The sequence below is a fragment of the Puntigrus tetrazona genome, chromosome 1, assembly GCF_018831695.1.
Source record: "Puntigrus tetrazona isolate hp1 chromosome 1, ASM1883169v1, whole genome shotgun sequence".
NCBI classification, from domain to species: Eukaryota; Metazoa; Chordata; class Actinopteri; order Cypriniformes; family Cyprinidae; genus Puntigrus; species Puntigrus tetrazona.
The window spans coordinates 21,417,350-21,426,013 of NC_056699.1; positions in this window are offsets into that span (position 1 = coordinate 21,417,350).

Sequence of the window (8,664 nt, forward strand, 5' to 3'; positions counted from 1 at the left end):
TTTGGCTGGCAGCAGGAATGATCTTGAGTTACCTGCTGAGGAGGAGGCAAGAGGTATAGCTGTATTTTACAGGAGCAATTCTAACCCACTAAAGCATTTCATACTACATTTTTCCTTCCAGTTCTAAACCAACCTTAATATCTCCAGTCATAAGTTTATTTTGTTGATTCCTTCCCTCCACATACTTCTGTTTTTTCCTTGCCAGGGGCAGAGGAGAGCAAGAGAGGATTGGTGGAGACAGGAGGCAAAGAGGAGAGGAGGGGATGAATTGACAAAGTAGAGAACAAGAGGAAATGCAGTAGAGAGGGAACAAAATGAAGAGAAAGAGAGAGAGAGAGAGAGAGGAGAGAGAGAGGAGAGAGAGAGAGAGAGAGAGAGAGAGAATAGTAGATATGACAAGAGCAGGCTGGAGAGGAAGTGACAGAGAGGAGGGAAAGAGAGAGGAGAGAGTAGAGATGGCCCAGAATAAAGAAAGCACACAGAGCTGATAAACGTGACAGTCAAGATTACAGCGAAGTCTCTGGAACATGCTTCAGTGGCTGATGGTGAGATGCCCATATGACAAAAAGGCTTTGCAGGACTCAAAAATAAAATTTGTTTTATCGTCTAGTTGATTTGCTATATATATACTGGTATATATATACATAATAATTTAAAAATGTGTACAGCTATCAAAGAGAATCTAAAGTGATTTCTGACTCAGGTAATAAAATTTTCTATCAATTCTAACTGATGCCATTTTATGTTATATTATTGGCAAACTTTTTTGATCCTATTTAATTTAAAAACTTATAATTATGACAATTAAATATAAAATGAAACAATAAATAAAAATGTTTTCAACACTGAAACGGGCGTTTGCAGGCTAACGGCCCCTAATGTTGCTCTCTACACTGAGCGAGAAATGTCTAATCGCCTTTCTGCTAATTCACGCTTCGCGAAGCTAGGGGTGGCGTCGACCGCAACGTATTTTTGTGTAGGTATCTAGTATGGCTTATATTGTCCGGGCTGCTCAATATACAGCATTAAATTAAGATAAATAACGGTTTGTTCATCAGAAACACAGACTATTCATGAAGCTTACATTCATCTGAAAATAAACAGAAAACATATCTTTATTACATAAATACATCTTATTATTTAATATAGGTCTGTTTGCTTTCATTTTTCATGTGGTAGAAAAATGTTTCTTTTTATGAGGACAAGAGATATAATTACATGATTGACAGGTCTAGAGTGAACTAGCGCCTCTGACTCATAAATACTCGAAGTTCGCGAAAGAAAATGGACGGTGCTCTTTCAGATCATATAATTCAGTGGAGAATTAATAGAAATGTTATTTTGTGAGAAGGCTAAAGAACATGCGAGAATAATCTGTTCTTAAATACCAGCGTATAATAAGCTTCCACTCTCTTCTCTCTCTTGTGAAAACAGTTCTTTATCTCTTAACAGTCTTCTCTGAGCTTTTAGCCCTTTAGGTAACAGAACTTGCTCTTGGTCATGATGCAACGATCAAGTCTTATTGGACGGGGCTGGTGTTGCAAAAAAACTGGAAAATATTCGCCAAACTGCATTTTCAAGGTCTATGGAAGCGCCCATAAGGAGCTGTTGTATTCCAGCGCCGACATCGCATCCGTTATTCCTTTCGATTTTCTGAGCACTGTGTGGAAAGTGCTTCACTGATTCATTCTTCAGACTAATTCACAGGTAAACGCCCGGCATTTGTGATTATCTTTGAATGATTCATAAAATGAACCTGACTGGCCCGGACTCTGGTACATTTTTAGTCATTATTAAAGATGCACCCACTCAATAATCACATGGCGATAATTTCACAATTCTGAGATTTACAAGTCTATCTCTACCTACTCAGCACTCTGCATCTTACAAAATGATAGGCCTCTCGAGTATAAATCTCCCATGTGGCTGATCTCTCCTGAAGGGATTACTCATTAATGGTAAATGGTGGCTTGTTTTTTGCTGAGAGCAGCTCTCTTGGGTAAAATAGTCCTGACCACAGAGAAAGTACAACTGGTATGCAATGTGCACAAAGTCATTATCGACACAGGTGCAAAAAAAAAAAACTGCAGAATTGACTTTCTGCCTCTTAACAGTGTGTGCGTACATTTAAGAGGCAAGCAGAACATCCAAGGGAAAGAAATGGTATTGATATTGACTAATTGGTAATTAATCTTGTTCTGTTACTCATCCTCATCTAAACTTAGACTGAGATTTCTAATGTATTTGTATGTGCTGGCAGGAGAGACAGACCAGGCACAGACTGGACTGCCACTGCAACAAATGCGCATTCCTTATCAGCCCACATTCTAGCAAACCCTGGTGAAATTCCAACTGGACCGGCAACATTTCAAAACAGTATCACCATGACATCATTGTTTGAAATACCATTTGTCTTTCTAATATTCAGAAACATGCAAGAGTGGGAACTCACGGCTAGCAGACACTCTCACACTGATACGATATCTCCAAATGTTAGTAGTGACTAATATGGGCATTTTTATTGCATAATTCTTTCTTTATTCTTCCATTAATGGAATGTAAAGTGCATTCTGTTAATAAACCAATCAGAAAAAACTGTCACATAAAACCAAATTGGTAATACTGTATATTAAAGATGGCCCTGTTTCCTTTCTAATTGGCCAGTTTGGGACCAAATTAAAATAATTATTCGCTTAATCCTTAAAAAAAAAAAAAGAAATAGAAAAGAATACAATCGCATATTTTGACTTGAGCTGCTTAACTTATTGTTATGAGATAAAGAGGTTGTGGTAATTACAAAATGACAAAAACATGTCTCTTTGTTTAGTTTTTTATTGGGCTGCATGAAAAATATTAAATAAATAAAATGCAGCGCTTAGGAGCATAGGTCTGATTAATAAGAAAACAGCTCTTACAAACCGGTTGTTAAATGAATTTTTAAGGAAAACACCATGTTCTTTCCTCAACTTAGACGGGTTGATACCTATCTGTAATATCTGATAATCACAAAAAAAAAGTGTGGCGATTTTCTAAGCTGATAAAACAGATAACTGTGTAATGTATGGCGGAGGAGCACTTCGCAGCACATCGACTACGGTGCAGTAATATCATCATTCCTTCAGGTTTTAATTTAAAGCACCATACTCATGTAACTAGTCATGTAACCGTCTTTAAACAGGGAAAAACATGGAAGTGTTTGGTGGCTTCAAATTCATGCCTTGTTGGTACCGAAGAAATGATGGTATAAGCCAAACGCCAACATAGGGGGCACCAGAGCGATTAAATGCTACGCACTGAGATGGGACAGATATGTATCAGCAGGTCTAAGTTGAGGGAAATAACATAGTGAAAACTGGAAAACGGTGGTGTTTTTTTCTTAAAAAGGATTTACAAGCTCAACACTTACTGTACCCTGTGAACTAGCCTGATAAACCTTCCACTAAATTAACTCACTGAATCCAAACTGTTCCTGAATGAACATCTGATCTGCAAAATATTGATCATAAGTATTTTTTTTAGTTCATGAGATACATAGAAAAGAGTGTTTATCGCATTCTCTAAACGTGATAAAGGCTAAAGTCAGTAGGATAAACATGTAGCAGGCCAGTCAGACTAATGCTCCCACAGACCAAAGTAACCGCACAGATTTCTTTTCAAAAGAGGATTGTGAGCAAACGGTCCATCTGATTCACTTCAATCCTCATTCAGACAGAGAATGAGCTCTGGGCTCTGTATAGTTTCAGGCCTAAGCAGACGCACAGATGCTCCTCAAGGCCCACAGTAACCACCGCTATTATCAGCAGAGCATTGTCTACAATCTCAGATGAAATGCTGAAAGGAATTATGACTGGTCTTGTTTGCTTTGGCTCAAGACAGTCATCATACCGATCCAAAAATGATTCCTTTGTGATCATTTCAGTTCTGGACAATGTGCAGCTTCTGCAAGGCAAGCATTGACTTAAATGTATTTTCCTGTTAGCAAAAAAAAGGCCAACATGAATTTCCAGGCTGGTTTATGAGTACTTGGTAGACAACCTTTGATCTAAAAAAACATGATGGTTTCACAAAAATATTAACTAATACATCTGTTATGAAATGCAAATCAGCATATTAGAATAATTTCTGGAGTAATTGGAGTAATGATGTTGAAAATTCAGCTTTGCCAAAGCACAGGATTTTTTTATTTTATTTTACATTATTTTTATTATTATTATTAGTAGTAGTAGTAGTAATATCAGGAAATATGTAAAGTCTTTGTGATATATAAGCATTCAAAAGAAAAACATTAAGACAATCAAATGTTTTTAGTTTGTTTGTTTGTAGATAATTTCAATCATCAATGCTGTTTATTTTGAGACAAGCTTTAAGAAATGTAAATATAAAATTTGCTTCATACAGTATTTTAAAAGGAAATATATTCAAAATAATAGGTCGGAGACCTGAAACAAGTTTGCTTTTGATGTAACAGTAAGTAGCTGAAGCATAGTAGCTGTGCAATGCATCAAAAGAGAAGTGCATTAACTGAAGATCTACGTAATGGAATTGGGCACTTGCAGCATTCCATTAATGATAATGGGAGCATCAACTGATGATGTCATAATGGCCTTTGTATATCTAACCTGTCTGCTTGCTGTCAACTCTTCTTTTGCTGCCTTGCAAGCACTGCTTATATAACAACCAATTATCGAGATCATGGAATAAATATGAAAAGTTCTCATTACAGGACTATGGTGGTAAAGATCAGCCAACTCAGATGTGCTGTTTTAAAGAAGCTTAGTCACAATGGATAGTCCCACCACTCCACTTATCCCACTCAAACACGCAATTCCCACTCCGCACATCTCTCTCTTTTGTTCAAATTCATGCACAAAAGCACTCCAATACTGCAGTCCTCTCTCTTTCACTGTACCTTGCTGTTTACCCAGATTAAGCCAAAGCTCAAAATGAGGTTAATACCGAGATAAACACACGCAGTCTGTAAAACAAGGTCAGGACATGCAGCACAGACTGAGCTTCAGATTTTTTTATTACTATAAAGTTATGTATCTCATAATGAAAAAAAGGTCCTTGCTCAGTGATTCGAGACAGTTTCATTGATCACACTGACCATTAGCTTTACATCTCTGTTCTCCAGCAGTTTAAGAGCCCAAAGCTCAGCAAGGAGAATGTTAATGTGTGTCTTTCTAAGTACACTAAAAAAATTATTTAAAAACGTATCTTGTATTATGCCGTAAGCAAACAGTTGCTGGTTCCCATTGAGTTCCATGGGAAAGGCTATTATTTAAGTCAATGGGGACCAACAACTGCTTTGTTACCAACATTCTTCAAAAAATTTACGCTCGACAAAAGAAACTCAAACAGGTTTGAAACAGCTTGAGGGTAAATGACAGAATAGTGATTTATTTGGGTGAACTAACCCATTAAATTGAAATTAAAACTGCATACTTTCAGAATAACTATGTAATAAATGCATGCAAATGTATGCACATAACCATAAACTAGGTTAACCCAAAAATGACCATTTAGCCGTTATTTACTCACTTTCATGGCATTCTATTTCAATGTGTTCTTTTCTGTACAGATTTTATGTCTATTCCTTCAAGAAAAGACTTTTATTATAGAGCAAGGAACCCTCTTTCCATTTTAGATGCCTGTTATTAGCTTCCACTCCAAATATTGCTTATTTCTTCGTGGTCTTGAAGAGGCGAGAGATAATAAACAAGTCTAAGCTAAATGGATGAGGAAATTTCTCTACTTATTGCTCTCTGGTGACAAATGACGTGGCACAAAAATTTCTACTTTTTACAGCGTTTCATTACAAAACAATGACAATAGCAGCAATAGTCAAATTACTCTCAGCAGCAAGTGCCTCTGGAGCAGAAGCTAATAATGTCTGGTCCTACTATTTCTGGGAAAGGTAAATGAGCGCTGACAGCTAATTTCAGCATTCGTGAGGAAAACTGTTTGAGGATTAGTTCACACAAAAATGACAAATCTTTTTAATTTGCTCATCCTCGTGTTGTTCCAAACCCATCTGACTTTCTTTTTCGCCTGTGGAACATGAAAGTAGGAATTTTGTGTACTGGTAGCTCTTTTCAATGCTATAATGATAAATGAAACCTAGAGCTTTCAAGCTTCAAAATGACTCAAAAGCACGATATGAATACCGTACCATATTACTACTCTTCTGAAGTCATAGCTTTAAGTGAACAAGCTGAAATTTCTTTTTTTCACTAATGATTTTCTTCTCCGGCAAGCTACAATCGCTTATAACCAGATCAGTGAGTCATTGAATTGGTTTGAGAATTGATTCTGATTCCCAAACAAATCATTAAGCTTACAGGTTTTTTGAATGTTTTTCCTTTTAAAAATGCACTCAAGAAAAGCTAGCGTGAGTTGATAATGACTTAATTTTGCTTAGTTCCTAGTACAAACTTGACTTCAGAAGACTGAAAAATATCGAAAAAAGTTTAACATGCTGCAAAAAAGTATGACAATTTAATTCAAAACCAAATACATTTAGGTTTGTTAGATAAAATCTTGATGCCATGTGCCTGTGCAATCTTAGTAAATCGCTTAACGCGCAGGCAAATAAGATCTGTCCTTGGTTTGATTACAGATATATTGCATGAAGACGCCAAAGAGAAAATGGTCTGTTTCAAGATTAATGTTCAGACATGAAATAGGATTGTTGTTTCATTCACGGTGCTGAATTTCCCAGCATACTGAAAAGCAGATGTCTAAAAATTATATTTGGGAGTAGCTGATAATGTTTAAGGCCACAACTAGGCTAAAAATCAATTGCGCTACAGTCAAACGACAACGCGCCCATCAGAGGCGAATCCTGATAATAATTGAACAAAGTAAAGCATGCAGTTTTATAGATGTTCTTAAATTACAGGTCACGGTGACTTCTACAGTCCTATTGATTTCCCTCAGTAATAGAACTCAAGCAAGCCAGGAGCCAGGGGGAGTGACCATCTGTCCAATGCTGCGACTGCTGACACCTCAAAAGGAGGTAAATGGGCTCAGCTTGCCTAAAACACCCTGATGTGCGAATACTGGTGGTCACTACCGTGAGCTGAGTACTTTAAACGCTAATAGTGGAGCTAAAACATTCATTGACCCCCTCATAGATTTTGGCTTAGGTAACCAAAGTTAATTAAGAAAGTTAATTAATGTTGAAAATCTCAAAGATAGAAGGACAGGGAAGCATTTGGAAAAAAACGAGAGTGAAGGTAGAGGTGGAGGATAAGGATATATCTAAAAGACGATGGAGGAGAGCTAAGTGTAATATACTGTTCTCCAACACGCACTGAAGAAGTATTTGTGCTATAGAATCAGACTTCAGGGGTGCTGAATGCACAGGAAGAAAATGGAGAAAGTAGGCTGTAGTAAAAAAAAGATGAGGTACAGAGGAGGAAAGGTTAGCATTTTCTTGAGAAGACTGGAAGACAAAAGCAGTAATAATTATAATAATCTTATTCTGGACAAAAAGCATGCATTTTCATTTCAAGTTTATTTTTTGTCGATCACGTTATAAGTGAAAGAAGCAAAATGCAGTTTAAAAAAACACACAAAAAAAAAAACTTGAGCCTTCCATTTTCAAACATTTCCAGTGATAATTGAAAAGGTATTCAACAAAACAGTTTTCATATAGACGCCAGTGTGGTTGAATGTTTTCAAGCAGCCTCACAATCAATCAAGCAATAAATATTACCAATAAATCAATAAACTGACTACACTTTATTTTAAGGTGTTACAGTGTAATTATACATTTAAGTGCTGTAAAAATCAGTTAACTACATGTACTTACTATATTGTTAGGGTTAGGATAAGGGTTTGGCTTGTATGTAGTTATGCATAATTAAATGTTATTATAAAAGTAAGTACATGTAATAAAGCGTTGCTTTTCTGCTCTAATAATATTTATTGCAAAAAGGGAACCAAAACAAACAATTCACACTTTTTAGTAATTAAAAATTGGTTGAAATGCATCTGCTTTCTTTATCCTTTCAATTCACTTCCTAACCCAGTTGTTGGGTGATCTGTGTGTTTGTTCATTCAACACAATTTATACACCGCACTCAGCAAATGAGGCGCAAGTGTAAAATAATAAGTGGAGGACAGCAAAAGGAAAAATAAGTATGAATACATGTAAAGTGGGTTTATAAATGAAGTACCGCACCATGATGCGATGTCAGTAAATTTAAATATTTATCATGAGCAACTGTTGCTGTTCAGGAACTGCAGAATTTAAAAAAAAAGTTAAATAAGTTCAGAGTATTATTAGAGTTCAGAGTATAAATATTATTAGAGCAGAGAAGGAACCCACAAAAAAAAAAAAAAATGATGACACAGAAAACGAGAAAGGGAGAGGGAGACTGCAAGAAAAGAAAGAGGACTTCTACAACAACTGCATAGCCTACAGTGGGATGTTGTTTGCAGATTTGCAGGTTTGGAGAAAGAACTGAAGAACGCAGGAGGAAGAGATGAAGCTAAAGAAGAGAAGGATAAATTGATGCAGTCAAAAAAAGCTTTTGTTGACTTATCACAGTCACACATGCTCGAGAAAGAAAATGAGACCAGTTTTGCTAGTGCCCTTTAAAAGTCTTCAGGGAGACGCTGTGACAAAACTGGTCAGATAAAAAATAACAGCTTTCT